Raw genomic sequence first — 27,614 nt, forward strand, 5'->3', positions numbered from 1 at the left:
AACCCTTTAACCTCCATTCATACGTTTAAAAAATGTCCTCAGGCCCATAAACACAAAGCTGAAGGAATTTGTCGAGTCGATCAAAGCAAAATGGATAAAAAAGTGAGTTTTTATCGCTTTATTTGTCGTATTATTCAGTCCTTTACTCATACAAGACAAGTCATTTCAACAATACTTTTTTATATTTTAGATAAATAACTTTACCTTGAAATATAATCATTAAAATACTTATTTTAAACTTACATGTTACTTATGCGCCACAACATTGATTCTACCCTGAAAGTCACATATTAAACAGAAGTGGAATCATAATTTCCTGAAGATTACAGATTTCTCATACTTTGTTATTTATTTTCAATGACTTTGTTATATGGATTGATAATGTTGCCTTGAAATGTACAAAAATTATAGACTGAAAGTAAATGATTCATTTAAAAAATGCCCTTTATATCCTGAGGCTCTTAGCATGGATGCTAGTTAACCGCATCGGCTGATTCAGTGCTAACTCAACCCTCTTCTCATTTTAGCCATGGTCGCTGTTTAAAATGACAAAAAAAGTTCAATTTTTAACAACAGCTGCAACAGCTAAATGGCCCCCAGTCATGCAGTCATCTATGACTACAACATTTCATCACTTAAGCTCATTCAAGTTCTGTAGCATTTTCTCATGTCATGCTATATGCAGTTGTAGGTCATGGATGAGTTAAACAGCCCTGCTTGTCTTTGCGTTTCATTGTACGAAGCCCCTCACTAGTAATGTCGATTCATAATTACAAAATAAAAAGTAGAAAACAGATGCAGGGCAAAAAGAAGCAAGCAAGTGTGATGAGTCTTACTTAAAACTTAACTGAATAGTGTGAAATCATTCACTTCATGTGGCTTATCACTTTTCACATTCTGACTAATCTGTCCCTCATTGTTAAAACAAGGAGAGACAGGAAAAAACAAAAGATCTGTATCTGTATTCACTGGAAACCCATATTGTTCTCTCTTATCAGCTTAAACGGTTAGTTTTATGACAGTGTATAAGTGGAATGCCACCAAATTTCCAAAATTTCTGCAAAATTCATTGGTTGAGATGTAAGTAAAGTCACCCAGAGTGGTTTGATGTGAAGCGGTGCATTATAGAGAAACTTGTGGACCTAGTTTTCTTTACAGTGGTGATGTGTTGGTTTTAATATGTAATGTTGATAGTGATAATGGCTTTAATGTAAGCTAAACTTTATTTGGGTTATTGTATTTGCTAAAAAAAAACAATATGAATATAACGTTAATGTGATGATAATGTTACAGAAACGGCACAGCTCTCACATTTGTGATTAAAGCATTGTGATTTAAAGATTATAGTATATACACTTGTAAACGTGATAATGTTTGTATTGGTTCATTAAAGGAATCGTTCAAAAATCAGACTAACATGATTTATTACTTACGCCAGGTGGAGTCAATCAGTCAAGATATGTTTGGTATCTGACGTGCATTTGTAGTTCACACCAGGATATGCTAGGCTAACGTCACTAACAAACACTGGACTTAGATTATCACCAAATTCCATAAATACATGTCCAAATACCCATACACATACATGCCCAATAACGTCTCTATATGCACCCAGATCTTCATTTATTTCAAATGGATACATCAACGTGGTCTAAAACACAGGATGGCTTACTTTAGATTGATGAATGGTGAGAGATCCATTGTGAGTAACAGAACCCGCTTTTACTTTAGTGCAATATGTGGTATCATTTTGCGCCAGATGGCCAAACGCAGGGCTACTTAAATTCCTGAACACATAGACTTAGAGACACATAGAAGCTCTGCTTGTGTAAAAATTGGAACAATGTCCGATTATGATTTTTATGACCACGTTTCCAGCACCAATGAGCCTGGAACAATTCAACGAATTGAGATGTGACAATGAATTTTCTATATTTCTATATTAGAGTCAGAATAAATAATGATTATAAACAGTACAAGAATAAAGAAATAATAAGACAGGGTGAAGCTGAAGTTAGCTTCTTAATCAAATTTTCCATTCTACAGGAAACAGTGTTACAGTTACATTCTGGCACAGTGGTTTGATGTTCTGGCACACACGTCTATTGCTAGCGGCTGTCCGCTAATTCTGACCTGGTTAACATGAAACCAAACTCGGGTTTTTCTAAACAAAAGGAGTGGAAAGAAAGAGAAATGAATAAATGGGCAAACAACTTCTGTTTTTTTACAGAAAAAAGGTGAGCCTAAAGTGCTAAGTTGTTAATATGTTGTAGCAACATAAGCTAGCTAGCTAACTGGCTGGCTAACTAACTAATGGCGATTAGCTGCATTTGCAGTCATGTAAGCAACGAAAGCTGATAAATAAGCACAGGATTTGATTCAGTCCAGCTGTTATAAGTACTGTTTTTAAACATACAGTGTTTCTGTGATCATAATCAAATGAAGTTAGCCTTAGCATAGCAGCTAGCCTGGAAAACACAGTCAGATTCTGAGGCAGTCGGTGAGGGAGAAAGCTTCACCTTCCTTTTTGATGCAACTGAAGATATGAGACAAGGTGAGCTCACCAAAGTAGATAATTGTTGTTCAAACCAATAAACAACCGTTTCAGTGAAAATGACAGTAATTATATTTAAACATAGTTTTTTTCCTCTTTTTAAACTTCCCTCTAACTGCATTGATTGTTTTGAACATGGACCAAGTCTAAGGCCCAATCCTATTTCTTCTTTTTACCCTTACCCCTTGTGATATGAAGCTGAAGCCAGCTATTCACCAGCTCATTGTTCAAATTTTTCCCATTCCACCTTAAATGGTGTAGCAGTTACATTCTGGCAATGTATTATAATACATTGAAACGACATTAAACTAAGATAATACAATGGTTATCATAATTTTCTAACAGAGAAAATACTTACATTTGTGGGTTTCTTAGGTCGCTCATGCAGCCATCTTTGCCATTCTTCTTTTTTTCATAACACTGTTTGGAGTGAGTCTCTGAAAAACCTGGAGGTTTGAAGGGCCAAACAGCCCTAACACTTCACCATAAGTGGTGGGGGAAGATTTCAACCGCTACCCCTTCTAACTCAGTTTCAAGGGGGAGGTTTACACTCACAAACAAGGGGTAGGGGTAAAAATAAGAAATGGAATTGGGCCTAAGTCTTAATTCTTAAAGCAACACCAAAGTTTAATTCTTATTGAAGTACAGCAACATTGATGATTCAAAGCACATTTTCCTTATTGTCAGCTGTTTGACCATCAAATGTATACCAACCAACTTCATAAAGACACACAACACAACAAATACACTAAAAGTTTTCCCTTTCCTGCACATTTTGGTGCTACACCCCTGCAGGCACCTACACTCCATTAAGGTAACTTCTGCATATTTTAAGGTGGAATGCAAAATTTGAAAAAGAAGCTGACAAAGCCAACCTCGGCATTGTGACAAGAGGAGCAAGATAACATCCAACTGGAATGAAAACTCGATTCCTTTTCGAAAGAACTGAAAATGTAAAATGTTTCTTGTCACATAATTCTGACTGCAGTACATCACTGAGAAAATCACAGTACAAATGTAGCCGTGCCTTTGTTACGTTTCAAGGTGAATTGTTTTCAACGCTGGCTGGAATTTAGTGCTTCAGTTTTAAAATGTGAAAGCTTCATGCTTTGTTTTTAAGTAAAGAGGTCAAGCAACGTGACGAAATAGAGGGTTTGTTTTGCATTTTGGCATGAATTCTGCATGTGACTATGGATAGTTAATGTCACGTGTGCATTGCATTTCATGTTTTTCCACTGTGGTGACTTTCCCAATTTGGCAAGAATTCCTCTCCATATCTGAGGGGCAGCTTCTGTTGTTAAAACCTCCTCCTTTGAAAACTTCCTTGCTTTAACTGATGTAAATATGGTTTCCTGAATCCACTTTTTGTTCATGTTTGCCATATTTTGTCCGCACTGAACATCTTGTAAAGCCAGTTTATTTTTGAATGATCATATTTCAGTCATACTCTTCTGTGTGGTGCTACAATTTGCTTTGTGCTGCTTTGTCTGTTAGGTCAGGTGTTACAGATGCTACTAGGTGGCCTAGATGGCCATGGCTACTATACCAGCATTTGCAAGCATTCAATTCTCACTCTAGGATGGAGAAATTCACAAGAAACCACTCTGAACGCCTTCAGTTATGTTTTATAAAATTGGTAGAATTCCCCTTTAGAACTAACAAACCTAACCCATACATGACCTGGATACGAGCCAGATGAACTAGAAAACTTCTTGGCTTTAGATTTCTTGGCTGGGCCTCAGTGCCCGAGAGCGGCGCTGCAGTAACAACACAGAAAGTGCCGGATGAAAGCAGAGAGAGTGTGCCTGCAGCTCTACAGTCCAGATTAAATTAATCCTCCATTTACATACAACTCCCCAAGGCTGATAGTAAATATTACCATGTGAAGTAAGTGCACTGCAGCAACAGATAGCTCTGCCGAAGTATTTCTGTTGTTCTAATGCTCTTCACATTAACCACGGACTTCGGTGTGACATTACCACAGTCTGCAAAGAAACTTGCATTCAGCTCTGTTCAGTGATGGGGGAATAATTGTTCCCTGCAGGATCAGCAGTGGTGAGGGGCTGCAAGGGAAGAGGGGATTAGAGTCAGCCAGAGAGACAGAGAAAGCAAGGGATGAGGTGAGAGAGAGAGAGAGAGAGAGAGAGGGAGAGGGGTGAGAGGTTGGCTTCCTTGTATAACCTTAACCAAATCAAGCCCTGCTTAATCTGGGTGTGTTTTAACCACCACAGCAGCTGCCAGCTGAGATTGGAGCATATTGCCTGTGTGATTGTCTGCGAGAGGTTGTTTGCGCGGCAGGATAGAGAGTTCTGAGCACATGCCACGCTGTGCCTGATTGAATTTGATACAGAGCATTTGAAGGAAGAAATCTCTCCGACCACCAAGCGCATCATCTTCAATTACTCTTTTGCAGTATTGCGTGTCATTGCAACATACACAGTCGCAGTTGTCTCCGTGATTTTGTCTTAAATCTCCTGATACATTTCATTCAGTTAAATGACTCAATGCTTTATTGCTTCTATATCTTATCTTATCTAGTCCAGAGGTCTCCACATTTTTTCTCTTTGAGCTGTTATTGTTCCCATGTCATTTGTCTAAAGTAGTAAGTCACAGAGAACTTTAAAAGCTTTTACATACCAGAAAAGTTGTTTATTTTGTCATATACATTCATTATTCAGCAACACGCAACACAAACAAGACTGTATGGGCAGTACATGAGCCTACATGTCTAAAAGTTTGTAGGCAACGTTACATCCTTTTCTTCTGAATTCAAGAGTGTTGTCCCCCTTTGCTGCAGTAACTGTGCTCTGGTGCAGCAAAGGCTTGTTGAAACATTGCTATGAGGATTTGACTGCATTCAGCCACAAGAGCATTTGTGAGGCCAGGTACTGATGATTGGATGATTAGTTGGATGATCACAAACGGCACTCTAGCTCATCCCAAAGGTACTGGATGGAGCTCCCATCACTCCAGAGAATGCAGTTCCACTCCTCCACAGCCTAGTACTGGGAGGCTTTATAACCCCCTAGTAGATGCTTGGGGATGGTAGCCTTAGATTTATATGAAGCTGCTCCAGAGCGTCCTATTTCAGTGGTAATGCTTTTCTATGGAGTTTGCAGAATCTATGGGTGTGCAACTAAATGCAGCTGCACCTACGAAATAGCTGAATTCATTCATTACAATGGGTGTCTAGATACGTTTGGGCATATAATGTAGTTACACAAGTGTAGAGATGTTTTTATGCATGGGCAAAACATCTTTCCCACCAGTTTTTGAAGATATGGAAGAATATTTTGCAAGTTGTTTTGCTCATATTCTGTAAACAGACATACAATCAGTCCATGCCCAAGGATCCCAAATAGAAATACAAGGAGGAACATTTGTAGCTAGAAATGTTATTGATCGACTCTACAAGTAGCTGGTATTTCAAAACCTTAGGTAGGCTTCAATAGAAGCAAAAGTACAGACCATGTCTATCAGAAACACCATTCATGCGCCTAATCAATAGTTATAACATCAGGTGTGCTAGCAGATATATTAGAAAATATGTGTTCATGACACTGGTGAGGAATTACTTTCAACTCTAAACCCAGCAGTGACAGAAGTTTTTAAAAACTCCAGCAGCACCACGGAGGCCAATACACTCATACCAGCACAGCACACACTACCATGCAGGTATCACTGCTGTGCCGAGAATGGTCCACCACCTAAATAACTTCTGGTCAATGGTGGTCCTATAATGATCCTTTTCCATTGTTGGATATGGTAAAAGAGGGCTAGCAAATTGCACAGCAACAGATGGGCTACAGTCTCTAATTCTAAACCTACAAAGTGCACCTATATAGTAGGTCTTTCTGCTAAAATGGCCAATATTTATTTCAGAAATAAATGAAACACTCTAAAACTGGAATTCAATAAAATACTAAATGATACAGAGAAAACTGGACCTGGTAAACTGCTACCATCAGATTAACAGCAGAGCTTATATCTTTGAGAGATTAGAAAAAATCCACAGATGTTTCTGTCCATCCTTCCACTGTAAGAAGATAACTCTAGGTATCAAGACGCCCCTATTGAGACAAGGAAATAGACAAAAAATAAGAACCTTTATGCTAGAATACTAAAGCTGAATGTCTGAGATGGACAGTAAGGTTCTATGGACTGATTTTGTAAAAATCAGAATGTTTTTTAGATAATGAGAAAATGCAATAAAACTTTAAGACTGAAGCTCTATGAAGAAATATGGAAAAATATCCCTGCACAAAAAATGGTATTATAATACAAGAGATACTGGGGGGTCTGGGACAGCCTAATTAACCTCTTGGATCACCTGATCTCCAAATAAAAATTCTGGGGGTCCCTGAAAATAAACCTATGAAGCTATGGTGTCTGTTAGGGAAAAAACAGATGCTCAAATGCAAATTCAGAGAAAGGCCTTTGTTTAACTGCTTCACCCACAGTCAAAGAGCTTCTGCACTCTAGCAAACAAGGTTTGCCCAGTTGGTCCTTCATAGCCTAGCAACTGTAACTATGCCCGAGATACCTCTGAAAAACTCTCATATTTATAAACCTGAAAACTTTCCCAATTCCCCAAGAATTTAGTGGAAAGAGTGAATTGTTACCCATTTCTCAAACTTAAGACAAAAGAAATGTGCAAGACCTCAAGTAATGTGTGGAAAAGCACATTATCAAACCAGAAAAGAGCATTTGCAGAAGAAGAATTGCCACTGAAGCTGTCCACACATCAGTGCTGCTATGGCGAGTGAGTTAGAAGCCTGCCAACACTGGAGTAGATATCCAACATGGGACCTCCAAATATCGGGGGGTATTTCCCACACTGGTAAAAAACACTGGTTTTTATGGTGTTAATAACTTGTATTTATAGGCAGGTCTGACTAGGAATTAAATAATTGAAGGGTGGTTTAATCTTTTTGGGTGACAGTCTTGGCATGTTTTGGCTGATAGACTACGTTTGTGTTAAGGGGGAAATTGAGTAAATGAAAATTTTCTGTAAAACATCGCTTTAAGAAAAACATAACTTTTAATGAAGTCGTCTGTTTTGAAATGTTGTATACCAGTGCTTAAAATGATTATCATCATCAAGGTGTCGAGGCCTCTACGCAAAGGCCAATCCTTATAACAGTATAAAAAACTGTTTAGTGCAATTACCTTGTCATTAAGACAGTGAACAGAAAAGTGCTTACATTGATCTGGGGATTTTTTGGCTTTGCTCAACGTGTGCAGCCTGTTTTTTCAGTTAAGTCAGTCAAATGTGCTATGTCTCATTCCACTAAACTAGCCTTGGATCATGTGTCTGTCATTTAGCTAGGCACCAAAAGTCAGTTATAGGACATGTTGACGCATCCACAGTTTCGCTAAATTTGACTTCTGCTTCAGATGCTTTGGTTGTTTTAACCTGACCGTGCATGGGGTCTGCCAAAAAGGTGTCTCAGATACGTGTTTTGATGTAGATATGCCAACAGATGTCTGTTTAGAGAAGAATTTATCAACAAATGGTGCTCTTCCTTGTCAGGTTTTAGTGAGATAACCTTCATAAGTGTTCATTTTGGTTTTGTCTTTGCAGTTCTAAGTTGGCATGCACCTTCGAAACTCATTAAAGAGATGACTGTACTCATCCACACCCTTGAAGTACCTCATGGTAGCAATGCTCAAAATAAAGCCTGTTGTCCTTTTAACATTTCCTCTGCATGAATAGGGGGCTTTCTCTTTTGTGCTACACTATTTCTTACAAGCTACCTAAGTCAAATTCAGAGTGGATTATAACACCTATATCCCAATGTCACAAATCCCTCAGTCAACACTCTCTCTCTCCATGCTTTCTGGGTTTCATTACATCTACTGCTTAGTAAAATACAAAGAGGCACTCCTGTGTTCAGTGGCCCAGCGCAAGAAAGAGAAGTGCTATGACTCAGGAATGCTAATATGCAGAAGTGGACCAGCTAGTTCTGGGAAGCCTGCATTTACATCTTTGCTGAAGCATGTTAGTGCTTGGCCCCCTATCCATTGCAACCGTGCAAAGATATGAATCTTTTGCATTTCATGAATGCCAATGTCATGGGTTGGCCACCATCGTAGACTTATGCATAAACCATAGCACCGATAGAGAGGTCACATATCAACACACAAAGCACTTTTGGTATGGACTCGTAAGCTGTGTGGTCAAACAAAGAGCTAGCTCTTTGAAGTTCTTAAGTGTGCACTTTCTCAGAGGGTCAGGTTTTTTGTACATCGGGAAAACGGTCAGGATGATGGTGGGGTTTCACTCTCTCTTATTACTAAGCAATTTGCAAGCACGCCTGTTATTTAGACATTCTTAGCGGACTTGCCTGGAGAAGAGGAGTGCGGCCCTCACAGACTGAGGGGGTCATCCAATGGGGAGAACTTTACTACACACTTAAAAATGATCGTTCATCAAGGGTTTTGTAGTAAAGAAAACGGGCTCTATATAAAACCATTAACACATTAAAAACATTAATTAAAAGGTTCTTCAGAGGAGTCACGTGATGCAGCCACTGTGGGCAGACGTGTATCTGTAAGCTCCGGGTTAGCCTCTGCGGTAATGCCCTTGTAATAACTAACTATATCGCTGCAAATACTGAACTTGCCCTGTAATAGTCATGGGCATTTACTTTCTACCTGAATCAGACCAACTTGGCTGGAAACTACATGTTTCTGGGTGTTTTTGGTACAAAACTCTGTGCTCGCATGAGGGAAAGATGGCGACTGATCAAGATAAACCAACGCTAAAATCCCTGATGAAAGCTGTTCGTGATTCGAAAGAGGAGCTTACTGGTCACATAGATGAAAAGACTGGTAGTATCCAACAATCCATAATGAAGACTGAACAGTCACTGTCGACCCTAGCTGATCAGTTGCACGAAATGAAGATTAGGATCGAAGCTAACGGAGACAACCTGACTGACGCATGAACCCACATAGACAACATGGAAAAAGAGATAGCCTTTTTAAAGGAGAAAGCGGATGACTTGGAAAACCAGAGCAGAAGATTGAATGTGAAAATTGTAAACATCCCTGAAAAGGCTGAGGGTAATGATGTGATCGGCTATGTGGAGCGTCTCATCCCGCGACTTTTCAGAGAGGAGCACTTCCCCGCCCCGGTCATCATTGAGAGAGCTCACCACTTGGGGAAAGCGGCGGAGCGCGTCAGGCCTATCCTTGTGAAGTTTCTGAACTACAGGGATAAAGACAAGGTACTCTGCTTGGCCAGAAACAAGGGGACTGTTCATCTGGATACCAGACAAATCTCCGTTTACCCAGATTACAGCGTCGAGATACAACGCAGGATGGCTGCTTACAACGAGGTGAAGAAAAAAATGCGTGATAAAAACATTGAATATGACAGTAAGGATCCGACACAGAGAGGGATTTAAGCTTTTTTCAACACCATCTGACGTAGGAACTTTCTAGGAGCTATAACAGTACTTTAGAATTGTAGACCGCAGAGGCTACCAAGTATGTTTAGGGATGGAGTCTAACCTAGCCCGTGTTTTTTATTTTGGGTTTCTAGGGTGGGTTTTCTTTGTATTTTGTTTGAAGGGATTTGTTAAGTTCTCTCTCTATAAGCCTGATTTTGTAAGTGTTGAAAATTGTAAATATTTGGCAAGATACCAGAGATTTTATTTCCTTCAAGTTGTCATTTATGTTTTAAGTTGTCACTTAATAACCAGAGTGAGATTTATTTACAACATGTCAAATGAGTAGGACAGGACAGTTAAACTGTATTTCGTTAAATGTTAGAGGGATTAATTCCCCCATTAAAAGGAAGAAAGTACTAACATACTTTAAAAAACAATCCACAGATATTGCATTTATCCAAGAGACCCATCTCACTGATATAGAACACTTAAAGCTGCGCAGAGACTGGGTTGGCCATGTTTTTTGTTCCTCATTTACATCCAAAGCTAGAGGTGTGGCCTTACTTATTAACAAGAACCTTAGATTTCGATTAATTTCCACAGAAAAAGACAAATATGGTAGATTCGTTTTGATAGACTGTGTAATAAACACAAACAGAATAGTATTTGTATCTTTATATGGCCCAAATTTAGACAATCCACATTTTTTTAATGATTTAATTACAAAACTGGCGGTAATTGAGGTCCAATGTGTTTTAGGTGGTGATATCAATCTAGTTTTAAACCCGTCAATGGATCGCTCCTGTCCTAAAACTGTTTTATTATCCAAAGCTGCAATGGCTTTGACCCAAGGCAGGAGAGAATTAGGGCTAAGTGATGTGTGGCGTTTACACAGTCCAACTAGCAAAGATTATTCGTTTTACTCCAGAGTCCATAATACTTACTCAAGAATAGACATGTTTTTGGCTTCGCAGACACTTTTGTCACAGATCAAAACATGTTCTTATTTAGCTGCTACAATTTCAGACCATAATCCGGTAAAAATGGAATTAGAACTCCAACTTGAGTCTACCTCTCCAAGGTGGAGATTTAGAAACTATGCTGAGAGATCCAGAGTTTGTTAGTTTTATGAATACCAAAATAGACATATATCTGGAAGTGAATTTAAAAACCTCTTCACATTCAAATATATGGGAAGCACTTAAAGCATATATGAGAGGTCACATTATTTCATATATCTCATATAAAAACAGACAAAATAGAGAACAAGTCTTTCAATTAGAAAATGATATAAGGGCTCTGGAAATTGACCATTTAAAAACAAAACAAGCAGAATCACTTAGTACATTAAAACAAAAACGCCTTTTATATGACAATCTGTGTACAAGTAAAGCTGAAGCAGGAATGGCCAGAACAAGATATCATTATTATGAATTTGGTAACAAAACAAGTAAGCTATTGGCGTGGCAGATACGGAAAAATTCATTCAGAGTATTAAAGCAGAGGATGGTAGACATTTAGAAAATTCAAGAGACATAAATTCAGAATTTAAAAAATATTACCAAGCACTATATAAGACTGATCTTGAAAACGACAATACTAGAATAAAACAATTTCTGAGTCATTTACCTCTACCTAAGTTTAGCACAACTGATAAAGATATGTTGGATAAAGAAATATCTGAGGAGGAGGTTCTCCTGGCTATCAAATCATTACAGAACAATAAAGCTCCGGGGCCTGACGGGTTTTCTCTAGAATATTTTAAAATCTTCTCGGAAAAACTATTAACCCCCCCTTACAAATATGATCAAAGAGGCTTTTCAAAAGGCATCACTCCCTCAGTCTTTGGAGCTTGCAACAATAACATTACTTCCCAAACCTGGAAAGGACCTTCAGAGGTGTGGCAATTATAGACCCCTGAGCCTCCTCAATTCAGATTATAAGGTACTGTCTAAAATAATATCATCTTGATTGGAGAAAGTTATTCCTAAAATTATCCATGCAGACCAAACAGGCTTTGTTAAGAACAGGCAAGGGGCGGATAACTTTAGGAGGCTGTTTCATATTATTGACATTGCCAAAAGATCCCTTAGTGACATTGTCCATGGATGCAGAAAAAGCATTCGACATTGAGACTTTGAAGGCCATGAATTTTGGAGACAGTTTTATTAGATATGTTAAAACACTCTTTAACGGCCCCAGGTCACAGATCCTGACTAACAGAGTCATGTTGGACGCCTTCACGCTTTCCTGAGGTTGTAGACAGGGGTGCCCAAGCTCCCCTGGCTTATTCTCCATTGCTATAGAACCATTAGCCAATGTAATCCGCTCTGACTTATCTATCACAGGAATAAAAATAGGCACAGAGGAGCATAAATTGGCGCTTTATGCAGATGATCTGTTAGTATTTATATCTCAACTGGCCAAATCCTTCCCATCTTTTCTCACATGCCTTAAATCATACAGTGCAGTTTCAGGCTATAAAGTGAATTACTCTAAGAGTGAAGCATTTCCAATCAATATGACAGAACAGCAGATAAAAGTACTACCTTCATTTAAATGGTGTCCAGATTCTGTTTCAAATACCTTGGTGTTATTGTTTGTTCCTCATATAACAAAGTCTACCAAGAGAATTACATATCATTACTTAACAAGTCTAAAGCAGATTTACAGCGATGCATGGACCTTCCTCTATCTTTAATTGGTAGAGTTAAGACAATTAAAATGAATCTTTTACCTAAATTTATTTATATATTTCATTGTGTTCCCCTAAAAGTTCCTATAACATTTTTTAAAGAATTAGACAGAGCAATATCTTTATTTTTATGGCGTAAAAAGGTAGCAAGGGTCAAACCTCTTACTTTGCAGGCTCCCTATTCTAAGGGTGGTTTAAATCTTCAAAATTTCAGAATCTATTATTTGGTCTCCCAAATCTGCGTGCTGTGGATGTGGATTTTTTCAAAGGGTAATGATGTAAGGTGGATCTCGATAGAACAGCAGGAATTAAAATCCACGTCATTAGCAGTTATCCCTTTTCTGGGCTCAAAAAAGCAACTTTCTACAATCACAACAAACACACTGATTTTGGCTTCTTTTGATGCATGGCAACAGTTACATTCTGTTCTGGGCTTAGATATACAGTTGTTGGTTAACACACCTCTTAAAGGCAACCCTAACATCCCTGCAGCTGTAGCAGATGGTATATTACACACTTGGGTTAGGAAGGCATTAGATCGATCGGTGACCTTTACACTAATAATGCATTTGCCAGCTTTGGTGAACTATCTGAGTTCTATGGGTTACACAGACATAATCTCTTTAAATATCTACAGGTCAGGCATTGGGTCAGAAGTCAGTCATTAGGGATATTCCCAAGTAAACCAGAGGAAACCTTACTTGAAACGTGTCTGTTGGATCCCAAACGTATTTCCACTAACGCCTTACTTCTTGTGTCTATAAGACTGTTATTGATAACTTACCAGCTTATGAGAAGTGTTCAAAAAAATCAAAATGGGAATCAGACCTAAGATGTACGTATGAAGACGATAGCTGGAGCAGATTACTGAACTTATCTCAAACAGTACTGGTATCCACTAAACACAGACAAATCCAATTTAACATTTTCCATCGTACATATTATACTCCATTTAATTTAACTGTATACACTGTGGTTTAGAGAGAGGGGTGGGGTGGGTGGGTTTTTCTTTCTTTCTTTTTTTTTTTTCCTCTTCTTTTTATCTTTTCCACGGCACGGTGGCGTAGTGGGTAGCGCTGTCGCCTCACAGCGAGGAGGGCCTGGGTTCGATTCCCCAGCTGGGCAACCAGGGTCCTCTCTGTGCGGAGTTTGCATGTTCTCCCGTGTCTGCGTGTGTTTCCTCCGGGTTCTCCGGTTTCCTCCCACAGTCCAAAGACATGCAGTCAGGCCAATTGGACATGCTAAATTGCCCCTGGGTGTGAGTGTGTGAGTGACTGTCTGTGTCTGTCTGTCTGCCCTGTGATGGACTGGCGATGTATCCTGCCTTCTGCCTGAAGACTGCTGGGATAGGCTCCAGCACCCCCCCGGGACCCTGACGGAGAAGCGGCTTAGAAAATGGATGGATCCTTTCTAAAAAAGAAATATACTGTTGTTATGTTCACTAATTGTTAACCTCTATTGAAGTTTTGTACATTTTCAATAAATATATATACAAAAAAAAGGGTTCTTCAGATTGATGGAGAATGTGCTGTAGATGGTTCTATATAGAACCTTTTTGAAAAGGGTTCTATGTAGCATCAAAAAGGGTTCTTCTACAGTAACAGGCATCATAACTGTACTGACATTATAATAATAACAGAACCCCTTATGAGTTTACTAAAGAACCCTTGAAGAACCATAATTTTTAAGTGTGTGGCAAAATTATAACTACGGGGTGTGAATCTCTTACCTTGCAGCGATTTTCATTGATTATTATTCTTTATAAAAATATTGATTGCATCATTAAAACATTATTATTTTTGTACAATTAAAGTGACTCAGAATAAAAGTCTGGTTCTATTGACACATTAAAAGTAAAGTAGGCTTTTTTCCTTCTGTAAAGTTATCATTTTGGAGATATGAGGTTTTCCTCCAACAACAGCTACATAGGGCCCTCCACAATTATTGGCACCCCTCATTAAGACGTGCTCTTAGGCTTCTAATAAATTCTTTCTTTTTTTCTTTAATTCAAGATTTATTCAGTGGGAAAAGTCCCACATTAAGAAATTATTCTTTTACATGAAATCATCTGTGCCACAATTATTGGCACCCCATGTTAATACTTTGTACAACTCCCTTTTGCCAACAAGACAGCACTCAATCTTCTCCTATAACATTTCACAAGATGAGAGAATACAGAGAGAGGGATCATCGACCATTCCTCTATGCACAATCTCTCTAAATCGTCCAGAGTCCTGGGTCCTCTCCTATGCACTCTCCTCTTCAGCTCACCCCACATGTTTTCAATTGGGTTGAGGTCTGGGGACTGAGATGGCCATGGGAGGAGCTTGATTTTGTGTCTAGTGAACCACTTTTGTGTAAATTTGGCCACATGTTCATTATCTTGCTGAAAGACTCAGTGATGACCCATCTTCAGCTTTTGGGCAGAGGTAACCAGATTTTGATTTACAATGTCCTGGTATTTCAAAGAGTTCATGATGCCATGCACCCTAACAAGGAGCCTTTGGAAGAGAAACAGACCCACAGCATCACCCTCACCCATACTTCACAGTGGGCATAAGGTGCTTTTCCGCATACTCATCTTTTGTGTTACACCAGACCCACTTAGAGTGTTTGTTGCCAAAAAGCTCTATCTTGGTCTCATCTGACCAAAGCACATGGTCGCAGTTGAAGTTTCAGTACCGCTTAGCGAACTCCAGACATTTACGTTTATGCTTGTAAGTGAGAAAAGGCTTTTTCCATGCATGCCTCCCAAACAGCTTGTTGGCATGTAGATCAAATCAAATCAAATTTATTTGTATAGTGCTTTTAACAACGGATGTTGTCACAAAGCAGCCTCACAGAATTCCAGAAAAGACAAAGTTTTAACAAGAACAGATAGCGCCTGATGGTTGTTATGGAGACTTTGTGACCCCAAGATGCTACTCTTTGATGCAATTCTCTAACAGTGAGCTTTGGAGAACTTTTTACTTCTCTTGCCATTCTCCTCACTGTGCATGGTGGCAAGATAAACTTGCGTCCTTGTCCAGGCTTGTTTGCCACTGTTCCAGTTGTTTTAAACTTCTTGATGATTCCTCTGACTGTAGATATGGGCAGGTGTAGGTGGGTGGCTGTTTTCTTGTAGCTATTGTCTGACTTATGAAGGTCGACACACACCTGCCTTACTTGAATGATGCGTTCTCTTGTCTTTCCCATGCTGAAGAGTGGATAAGAAAAAATAGGCCTCTGTGTCACATCATATTTATACCCCAGGGAAACAGGAAGGGCTTAATTACTAATTAAAGGTTCCTAGACACTCTGATCAACTTTATAAACTACAGTAGAAACGACAGAAATGCTATGATTACATTTATTTTCTAGGAATTGTTAGGGGTGCCAATAATTGTGGAACAGGTGATTTTATGAAATAGTGATTTCTTAGTCAGGGATTTTTCTTTCTTTTTTTTTTTTTTAAATTCACTTGAGTTAAAGGTTACATTTTTCTATAATTTTCAGTGTGAGATTATGCTTCTGAAATAAAAGAAATATATATATTTCTTAGTGTTTTATGCGAATGATGGTCTACAGTCTTCTTTTTTTGGGACAATTTCTGAGATTTTTGTCAGTTCCTTTTGGCTAAAAATAGTGCATACCTCATTAAAAATCATTAGAATCAGTTTTTAATCAACTCAATTTTAACTCATTAAACTTACTGACCTTCAGATCAACATATACAAATACAATGATGCATTTTAAGCCCTCCTGACTATAGAAATAGCAAACAAATGGAAAATATGTGCAGTGTGAAATAGTTCATTGTAGAGAAACTTACCAGATTTCCTCACAGTGCCGGTGATGAGAACCAGGAATCGAGCAATACAGCCATTTTCCTTGCTTTCAAGAATAACCAGTGAACTCACACGTTTTCTTAGTTTTATACATAACGCTGGTCATGCTACATTGGTGTCCAAAAGACATGTTTTCTTTGGTGACTACTTTGCTTTGTATCCCCTTCCCTGAATGTACCTCTCTACCCTGTATGTTTTTAAAAAATGTTTACGCCAAAACATTTTCATGAAACAATGTCTGAAATTTTTCCTGATGTCTGGTTCCTATCACCACTGCTGTTTCTCTAGAATGGAGCATTTCACATCAGCCCCCCTGAATGCTTCAATTATAATCGTAAAGTCTCAATTATGATTTTAAAATAGGTAGAATTCTCTTTGAAAAAAGGAGCTAAAAACACATTTACCTGATAAACAGATAAAAACACATTTACTTGACTAATGTAAACCCTGACTTATGCAAACATATGATGTTAATCATTGTGTGGATGAAATGGTACATTTATTTTTAATAGCGTCTCTATGTTCTGCAGTATTCCAGATTGGAGACCTCTTCAAAGAAAGGAAAATAGGAGGAATACACAATCAGCTACAATAATGATGGACCTCACACAGCCTTCATGCTGATGTTTTGTGGCCTGTTCCCCCTCTGCAGACAGAAACACTGTCTTATTCAGGTGAGAGCCCAGCGACAGGCCATCAGCCTAATTAGAGAAGTGGGCTCAGGTAACGTTGGTGAGCGTTAGGGAAACAGGGCAGAAAGCTATTTCCTCTCTCTGGAGGTAGCGGTGATGGCCCATATGCTGTGTTTTCTGTTTCTTTAAAGGGAATTCCACCCAGTTTTGTGTAATTATATCATTAAGGAGTAAACAGCATCATTCAGCATGGCTGGATGTGAAATGCTCTGCATTAGGCTTATAGTTGTGTTGATCTAGAGTATTTAATGTTTCTAAAACCTGCATGATTTCATGAAGAACTGTTACAAATACACTTCCTGATACCTGAGACATTATTTTTTTAAAACCTTTTGTCTTTAAATGTATTTTTACAATCCATTCATGGCAGAGACGTACACGCAGGGCATTATAAGGCTAAAAGTCCCCATAGAAAACATTTTTCAGAGTTACCATGATTTTACCAATATCAATATTGCATATAAAAACTCAGAAAACATGTAGGTTCACTGGTAATTTTGTGTAGTAAATAAAATGTCTATATTTGTTTTATATACACATTATGACCTTCTGTCACCACTACAAAGAAAATCTGAGTTGGCAAGTTTCTCTGCAAAGAACCAGTTTCACATCAAACCAGTCTGAATGACTTTATTTATATCTGAACTATTGAATTATGCAAAAATATTGAAAATCGTGGCGGAATTCCCCTCATGGAGGGAAATAGGGATGGGTGGATTCCAGACTCAGTTGCATTTATTGATATACAGCAGATTCGATGAGATGTCTTGTTTGTTTAGTGAGAATGTATCAACATATTTTCAGGTTCAATGTGTTTTTTTGATTCTGCGGTGGAGATATAATTTGATTTTCAATATTTTTTGGTGTGTAAAATAACAAAATAATAACAAAAAAAAAAACACATCTGGGGGCAACTGGTTAGACTTTTTTTCTGCTATACTGCTGCCACTAAGAAGAGTATGACCCTTTTACAACTTGCCCCTGAATTCCTTTAAACATGGCCTTTTAATGTTTAGTTGACAACACAAGCAAAGCAAGCGAGCTGGCAAAGTGTTATTGATTGCTAAAGCAACTCTTTTTTCCTTGCAAGGTGAAACAGATAAGATCCGGTCCTAAAATCTGATTGGCTGAGCCATGAAAAATGCTCACACACCTCTGACCACATCACAAGGACTGAATTCTTTCACTCTAATGCTGCTTGCATGGGTCATCAAGTGCATTGATGAAGTGAGAAACCAGTGTTGTCTAAACTGAGAAGAAGTTTGTTTTTAACTGTAAGTAAGTCATCGCCTAACCGGCTAAAAGAAAGCTATAAGGGGTTAAATTCCTTAAATAAAATCCTTTATTAATATCGCAGGCCTTGAATTCAAGAACTTATGCTTTAAAGTTAGATGTGCCTTACAGGGACAGGTGTTTTTTTTTTAATAATTCAGTCCTTGAGATGTAAACAGTGTCATTCAGAGTGGTTTGATGTGAAATGGTTCATTGCAGAAAAACCTACAGACCCAGATTTGTTTACAGTGGCGGTGATGGGAACCAGTGGTCATGACATCTACAACACAAATGTAGTCATTTTATTTATTATCCAAAATGACCAGAGGTATTAAACTCTTCAGACGTCTGGTTCACACCACCACTATGAACAATTCTGACTCAGTACATTTCTCCAGAACAGAGCATTTCACACCAAACCATTCTGACTTACTTTGTTTACATCTGAACCATTTAATTATGTAGAAGTTTTTGAAAAATTGATGGAGTTCCCCTTCAAGTAGGATCAAAATCAGGCTGAATCTCAAACAGCTTCTTACTCCTGATATAGTACACTATGTATTAGCTCATTAAATAATTACAGGAGAAGGAAAAAACACACTTTACTCTTAATTTAAGTCAGTAGAGCCAGACTTTTTGGGCTGATACTTTTGGTCCTTTCATCATGGAATTTATACACAATGTAAAGAGCAAAAATAATTTCAAATTATGTCAAAAACAGAAAAACAACAAAAATGGAGATACAAGATTTTTTTCCAACAGCAGGTATTTGCAATGTAAAGGAACAAAATTTCTTGGCAGAGTAACTGTTTATCAGTTATAATTGAGAATAACTTGAATTATTTACAATTTGTGCTATTTAATGAAAGCAATAAGCCACTTGAGGCCATGCATTACAGTGATCTTAGGCTTGTTGTTCTTTGTACAAGTTTGATGAATACACCATCTCCCCTGCATTGAGTTCTGCCTTCACAAGGCATTGGATTGGTTTAGACATTTCACACTCAGTTTGTTCCTACCCTAATAAGTCTACATTCCCACCCAAAATTTCTTTTTATTGACTCTGATGCTCCCAGGTGGTCGACAGTGGTTTGTGGTTGGTATAGCGTAGTGGGTAACATCACTGCCGTCTATGTTGTAGAAGGCAGAGGTGGTCCCTCACCCGGAGAAGCACCCTTCACTATACCAACAAGAGTCCTTGGGCAAGACTCCTAACACTGTCTTCACCAACCTGTGTAAAATGATCACATTGTAAGTGGCTCTGGATAAAAGCTTCCATGCAGGTTTCCAAAGGTTTCCATGAAAGACGGCAAATAAGAGGCCCTATGAAGAGGCTGTGGGGTGATAGATACCGCCACTTGCCTTGGACTAACTGCCCACCCTACACTGAAGTTCCTCATGGACTCCTAGCTATTACTACTATTAATAGTAGCTATTAATACAACTTCTATTAATATTAGTAGTATAATAACGTTGTAGGTAGTTTGACCAGAGGAGGATGGGTCCCCCCTTGTGTGCAAGGTTTCTTCCTCAGCTCTGAGGGAGTTTTTCCTTACCACTGTTGCCCTCGGCTTGCTCACCTGGGGTTTTTACTTTGTCTCTACTGGAATTCTGTGAAGCTGCTTTGTGACAACATCCGTTGTAAATAGTGCTATGCAAATAAATTTGACTTGATTTGATTTGATTAGATGTCAGTAAACTTTTTCTATTTGACTTTTTATACTCTATTGAAATGTTGAACACTTATAGTTTGGTCAGGCTAAAATCTAAGACAGCCACTGTGAACAAACACACAAGTGTTAATATATTTTAATTGGGTGCTATTTTTTTTTGGGGTAAAATCCGGTATTAGCTCGTCCGTGGCTTTGCTCCATCCTCATCCTCTTGGCTGTGGGTGTGTAGTCAGCCATTAAACGGCTCGAATTAAGCTCACATTTGCAAGAGGATATAATTCTTATTCCACCCAATATGTCTGCACCACCAGGGGCCATTATCCACGCGCTACAACATAAAACCGAACCTGCGCCGGATGATAAAAACCTATAACACGACTTGTGATCAAATGGGAAAAAAATCTTGGGGGCAAAAGTAGAAGGTAGTCGGCGCTGGTAGTTGCTCATTATGAACTGAACAGGTGCTGCATGGTCACATATTTATTCAGGAAATGAGGCAGCGTCAGGAAAAGTGACTGCTTTTTTTGACATTTATCAGCTCTGGAGAGAGTGAGTATGTGTGTGTGTTTGTGTGTGTGTGTGTGTGTGTATGCGCTGCAACTCATTTAAAGGTGCTTTGAGGACGCGAGGAGAACACATTATGGCGCAGGAATTGCATCAGTTGCCTGTTAATGTTGGAGACTGCAGTAATCTCACTGCAGATCTGGGGGGCCATATGTCCTATCACTCTGGGCAGAGGTTTTAATTAAAGTGACTCTAAGCTACGTTGATAGCTGGACACCACAGTGTGTGAGGAGCATCAGGAGTGAAAACCAGAGTGAGAGAGTTCTAGCTTTCTTTTTCTTTTCTATAAAAGAAAATAAGGCACAGCTGATGTGAGATGAATGGATTGTCTGATCAAAACCATTTGTGAAATCACACCAAACGATTCTATAGCTTTATAACAGTTTCTGTTCTTTTCGGTAGACTTGCTTTCAGTTCTTCACAAGGACATATCCATACTTCTTAAGTTCAGTCTTAGGACTTGTTTGCATTTTCTGCTTCTCTTGGTCCAAATTAAAATTTAGGTAAGTAGTAGTAGATAAGTAGTCCATAAAGCCTTAATCTCAGGGCTGGGTTTGGTGATTCTGGGGATCTAGGCAGGAATGGGCCCCCCTGGATGCACATTTTTAAGTTAGCTGAGGTTTTTGGGCTCCTGACCTTCTACACTGCAAAAATACAGGCTTATTTAACTTATTTATTGACATTTCTACTAGGATTTAGCTCTTAACAAGTAAAATTATCTTCCAATATAGTGACATCATTTCATTTAATGAACTATCTTTTATTAATAAACTTACTTAGTAGTCTAAGGATAGACAGAAATACCTGTAGATGTTTTCAGATCTGCAGCAATGGTGAAGCTTGATTTTCTCTCAGTGATGAAAGCTTTAAACACTGTTTATCTGATGGGGACAGTTTTAATGGTCTAACAGGAGTTCCATGTTTGTTAGGGTCCCATTTTCTCTGTATCTTTTACTGTTTCTTTACTTTCCCATTCCGTATGCATGGAAATATTATATAATTCTTGTCTAACATCCTCAGAAATATCTCCTTTAGCCATTTGAGATGCACATGAGAGGCATTTAAAGGTAGCTGAGGTGAGTTTGGGTAGCTGCTTGTGTGAATGTTAGTGTGTGTTTGAAGCAGAACATACTGTCTGTGACTTTTGTTGGGAGGACACAGCTGTAACTGGTTGGTTTAAAATCCCAGGCTTATTACATACTAAGGCTTATTATTCAGTAACTACAGGGCCATCAAAGGAAGAAGTTATTCTTAGGTTATAGAGGTGTGTAATGATACTTTGGGCCTGCTGGCATTCATTTTGAAAAGAAAGAAGAGTTAAAGTGTCAATACAAAAAGCAAAAAGCAAAAAGTGAGCAAATGAAACACTATAAGACTTAATATTGTTATTAATATTATTAGTTAAAGCTATTGTGTACTTTTCCTTTAGATACAGTAAATCCTGTCTCCTGTTTTTTTTTTTTTTGGACACTTAAAAAATGAATGAGCTTGTCCTTAATGGACATTTTGATTAGAACGGTGTTCTCTGATTTACACTGGATTGGCTTAAGGTGGTATTTCTATTCTCCATGGGTTTTATAATTGTAAACATATTTTGCCATAAACGAACAAACTCTGGTATCTTTCCACATGCAAAAGATATTGTTCACTATTTTTATTATTTTTCCTTCGATTGAGGGCAGGTACGTCTTTAGTGAACAAAAGAAATTCTCTCTTTCTCTCTCACAAACACATGCATACACATCCAAACTTATTCCACTTCTTTCCTCCTCATTCCAGTTTTTTCTTCCAGGTGTTCATGCTTTCTATTGACAAACATGACAGCTGAGAAAGCTGATTTCTTTGGGCTGAATAAACAGCCCACGCAGAACAGCTTCATGCATCTAAATCAGGTGCAGGCAGGTGAGTGAGGCCCCTGGAGTCCCCCCGCCTCTCCTACGGGGCCCCCAAATCCTCCTCCTGCCTCTTTCAGCTGTTCCACTTCCACCCGCCAGATGGGCCGTGCGCTTTGAACCTGGCTTTAGCCATGGGACATAGCTGATTTATTTTTTATCATCAAAACATGTGGACTAACACTTTTTAAAAAGCTACAGTATGTGCAGTTTCAGACTCTTGGACTTTTGATGAGTTTTTTTTTAATGTTGTTATTCCAGGTTTTAAAAATGCGGATGGAGAAAATGTGCTAATGTGGGTGCAATAAAACATACAGTTCTCTGAACTCATTTCTTCAACCTGACTGGAGAATGTCGGTCTGGCTGTGACATGTCAAAAGGTATGTAAAGAGAATACCTCTACTGGAATACACTCAGTCACACATTCATATGTTTTGTACTGCTGTCTTAGTAGATTGTCTCCACTGATGCACTGCCTCCTGTTTCTCACTGGCTCTATCTGAACACTGCTGTACTACACCTAAACCAAACTTAAAGGCACACTCTTGGCAAAATTAAACCTTAACCATTGCTACAGTTGTAGTAAACATGCTTACTAGCCTCTTACCAGGGTTCTACAGTGATCTCTAGAATAACATTTTACAGTTTAAAGTCTAGGAAAAGTGGGCCAGAGTGCCCCTTTAACCACAAAGATATACTTACCTGCTGCGTTCATGACAACTGGGAACTGGGAAGTTTCCAGGTCGGAACTTCTTGTTTCCCACCTCAGAGAGTTCACACAGCTAGAGCTGTTTGAGGTTGAAAGATGTGGCCATTTATATAAAGCTAGTACTTGTTTGGATGCTGTGTGCATCTAAAAATCTCTTTAAAAACAAGTACACCTAAATTAAGGTTGTTTGGCTGCTGTGCGCATCTAAAAATCTCTTTAAAAACTTGTACACCTGAATTCTTGTACATCTGAAGTTCTTGCTTTATTATAGTGGTTGTAGGTATAGCAGGTATGTAGGTATGGCAGTTTGCCATTAAAACAGCACCAAAAATTCCTTGAGTTGAATGAATTTTTCACAATTTAGAGGCTGGGCCTGAATGCAATATTTAACATAAGCCAAGACAGAAGGTCAAGCATCAAGAACAAACATTGCAAATTAGCATGTTGCTATAAATGTAGCACCAGGCAATTGTTTGTAATGTTCAATACTCAAGTGTTTGTCCCTATTAAATAAACATAAATAAGAAATAGCATACACCACCGTGGCCAATCCCAGTATATGTTGTCTTCTGGATGCTGGTATACTGGTTAGCAGCCATGGAAGCTAATGTGCTCACCACAAAATTAGTGTTTTGGATGCTGATCATGCTGGGTGACCAGCTAAACCAGCACCAGATCAGCATAAACCAGCTTAGACTAGCATGAAATGCAGCGTTTTTTCAGAAGGGAAGGTAGCTAGTCTCAGAGGCCAGAGCCCATTTTATTAGCTTCAGACAGGCTAAAATCCCATAATCTGGTTGACAGTTTGTGGGCCAATATGTTACCTATCTATCCAGCTAACATCAACTTTAGCTACTTCGCCACATCAGCTGCAATTTAGAACAAAATGTGCTGTGCCTAGCACATTTGCTAGAAAAACCAGCATGGCTTGCCACCAGCAAAATCAGCATATTGCTGTTGTCGGAAATAAAACGCGTATCTCCATTTTTGTCGTTTTTCAGTTTTTATTGTAATTTGAAAATACCATTGTATGTAAATTTCTTGATTAATGGAACAAAAGAAATTAATCATAATTACTTTCATAAAAAAGTCTGGTTGCATTGACTTGCATTAAAAGTAAAGTATGTTTTTTGCTTCTCCTGTAAAGTTACTATTTTGGAGATACAAGCTTTTGATTCGAGAACAGCAATATGTTGTTTTTTCAATGCTGATATGCTGCTGGGTGACCAGTTAAACCAGCACTAGACCAGCATAAACCAGTATAGACCAGCTTTGACCTGCATGGAATTCAACAGAGTCAGCATTACATTTCATGCTCTTCAACTTCCTGAGCTTTCACCAGCGTTCAGAAGCCACATTATGCTCATTTTGTCTTAGTTCTGTGTGGAAAATGCCAATTTCTATGTCATAATTTTGTCAAAGAACCAAACAAATGCAGCAGCGGGTCTTGTCACAGCTTAGTTTTGAGCTAGCTATCTCAAAGGGCTGATATTTTTCATGCATATTTCTTGCTCATGCAGAGATTGATAGGTAAACATGTGAAAAATGTCCAGATTGGAACTAAATCTGGATAAAACCTAAATTATCACTGCAGAGAAATATAACATTTATTCATTTAGTGTTACAAATCCGGTAAAATAAAAAATGCAGATATTTTAGTAATTCTGTACCAACGTGTTGGTTTTTCTTTGTACATTATATTAATGTCCTTTAAACTTTGAAAAGTCCTTCACACTCACTCACTTATGGATATGTGCCCAGGGGCCTGAGCCGCTAGGGCAATTATGAGAAAATTTAAACAGCTGTTTTGTCTTGTGGCGGGTTGATTACAAGCAATGCAGTCTTGTTATGACCGATCATTATCCTGAAGCTCTGCATGTCTTTCCTAACCATCTGCTTCACCTTCTCTTCCAATCACTGCTTAGCAACCACTCCACTATCCACCATTACCTCAGTTAAGCTTTCAGTGTTTTAGCATTGACATTTAGTGTTCCCTTGACTTTGAAGCTCCAGACATTTAGACAACATGCCTTGCGGATGGGTAAAAATGTGATCTGATACTTCAACAGTAGAGGAGGCCCATTTCTAAAGCCAGATATGACACTCAAATGTCACCCAAGTTAATGAAAAAGCAGGGATCTAATCATCAGAGGTAAGATATAAATGAGAAAAGGACCATTTCCACGCTTGCTGTGGCAGTATGCTTTAGCCTGGATGCTTGACAGTTTGCTTTTTAAAGTTTGTTACGTACTACTTCATTATGTACAATTCAGCTGTCTGGTTTAAATTTGTTGTAATTTATAATATGCTTTATTGGGGAGTGCTGCATTGATTATTGGGTGGATGCTAATGTGGGCATAATCTTGCTCTTAGTTGGTAGTAGTAGATTGGAAAAAAATAAGTGTTCATAGCGGTGACATTCCCAGCCCTACGGTTAGTGTGCTGCCATCGTGGCAGTATCTTAAAAGTTCACTGACCACCCAAAAAGGTAGCCAGGTAGGAGCCCACCCAATACTTGTGCCAAGGGGCCAAGAATTTGATGATCGGAACCTGTTCACATTTATACAGGACATCTCATTTACAAAAGCAGTTATCAAATGACCCATCCAATTTCAGGTTTTTAAGGTATTCAAACTTTCCTTTTCTTTTGAATTGCACAATGAAACCTGTCTAGCATCTTCATTTTTGAGTGTAGGATATGGCTTAAGTGTTATGCATGCTTGAGATGATTGACCATTTATAAGATATTCCTTTTTTTGTCCTGTTTACAGAGCCTGTGGCAGCCAACGACACCAGTTTTTATCCTCTCAATAAAGTTTAACTGCTTTACTGTGTGGAATAAAAACTACAAATATTCTGGAACCAAAAGAAAATCTGTCCCTTTTTTTCTGTTGAGGAGCAGCCACGTACACACACACCCCCACCCTCCCACCCTCACCTCCTGTGAGTGTGCTGTGTTTGTGGGTGTGTATAGGAATGCAGAGTGTGGTGTGGAATAATCCCGCGCTTTGTGAAGTGATTAGTTTCAGATGTCATTAGAACAGGAAAATGTGACTTTTCAGGTTTAATCTGCCACTGGCAGCGAGACCAGGAGGCATGCAGGTGTCACGCAACGTTTGGCCTTTGCTTCCGTGTACCTTTACCCAGCACTGATTGGCTTTGGCACTGAATCTTGTGGAAGTTCTGGCAGTTCAAATTTCTCCAATTAACCCAGATTCTCACATCTTGCATTGAAGTGACAAACCAATGAATATTGACAAGAATCTGTCTTAGAGCACAGCTTCTTTGAAGCATGATAACAACAACCTCCAAATCTAGAACCTGAAAAAAATCCAAAGCATGTTCTGGTGAGATGGAAGCATGATAAGGACTTAATGATTTGAAAGTAAAACAGATCCAGCAGTTCTCTCCATTGAGATTTAACCTGTATATACACTGCCATCTGCTGGTGGTACATGGTAGTACGTCTATTGGTCTCCGACTGGAATATGGATGTGTAAAGGAAACTGACCTGCATTGAAACACCCAAGCTGAACTGCATTACTAAACATTTATCATGAAGAAAAACGGTTGAAGATCACATAAACTGTCAGGAATGAAGATGTACATGATGTACATGAAGATGTAAGTGATATATGCTACACTGTCTTGTTTTTCTCCCCAGATATCCATTTGTGTAATTTTTCATAGACATGCCTTTAAGACAGACATGTGTGAAAGGCCTCTGATTGGCTGCTTTGTTTCATGTCACTCAAAAAGCAGTCCAGGTTAAAACATCCCTCCTCACGTCAGGGTCAATGGGCGGGGCTAAACCGCTGTCCACCAAGCACACAGATACTGTATATGTAAATATGTTGGTTCACAAATACAGTGAATTTGAAATGTTTCTGCAGCTTAGTTTTCATACATGGACAAGGAAAACGAGTGTTTTGAACTGTTAACAATGTTACATTTAAACTACATTTAAACGTTTATTTCAGCAAGGATTTTTTCATAATATGCACCCTTTAAACCAGAGTACAACAACCTAAATGTTAAAAAGAGCCACTTTGTCCTTTCAACAAAAATCAAACCTCCTTATGAGCCATAACATTTTATGTCCATTTTATTGAAGTAACGTTTTACCATCCTGTCTGAAAATGTTTCTTAATATATGCTAGCTAATGTCCTAGTAGTCTAAAAAGTATAAATGAAAACTTACTTTGCTCTGCTTTAAGCTTCAGCTCACCTATAGCAGATTTTCTCGCATCTCCAGCAGGAAACATTTGTGAGTGAATACTTTTGGCAATATAGTGTACACACACACACACACACACACACACACACACACACACACACA

At 38.6% G+C, this 27,614-nt stretch overlaps 1 long non-coding RNA gene across 2 annotated transcripts; it reads left to right on the forward strand.

Annotated features, from left to right (window-relative positions):
- The first annotated feature begins 31 nt into the window (after positions 1 to 31).
- Positions 32 to 26,138, forward strand: LOC108442068. Of its 2 annotated transcripts, XR_001858999.1 has the most exons (5): positions 32 to 102; positions 17,004 to 17,147; positions 22,828 to 22,946; positions 25,283 to 25,427; positions 26,047 to 26,084. It is a non-coding gene; the product is annotated as an uncharacterized LOC108442068 (long non-coding RNA). The 2 variants fall into 2 exon arrangements; XR_001858998.2 differs by lacking the exon at positions 25,283 to 25,427 and having other exon boundaries at positions 26,047 to 26,138.
- The last annotated feature ends 1,476 nt before the right edge of the window (positions 26,139 to 27,614 follow it).

Source organism: Pygocentrus nattereri, chromosome 15 (genome assembly GCF_015220715.1).
Source record: "Pygocentrus nattereri isolate fPygNat1 chromosome 15, fPygNat1.pri, whole genome shotgun sequence".
NCBI lineage: Eukaryota > Metazoa > Chordata > Actinopteri > Characiformes > Serrasalmidae > Pygocentrus > Pygocentrus nattereri.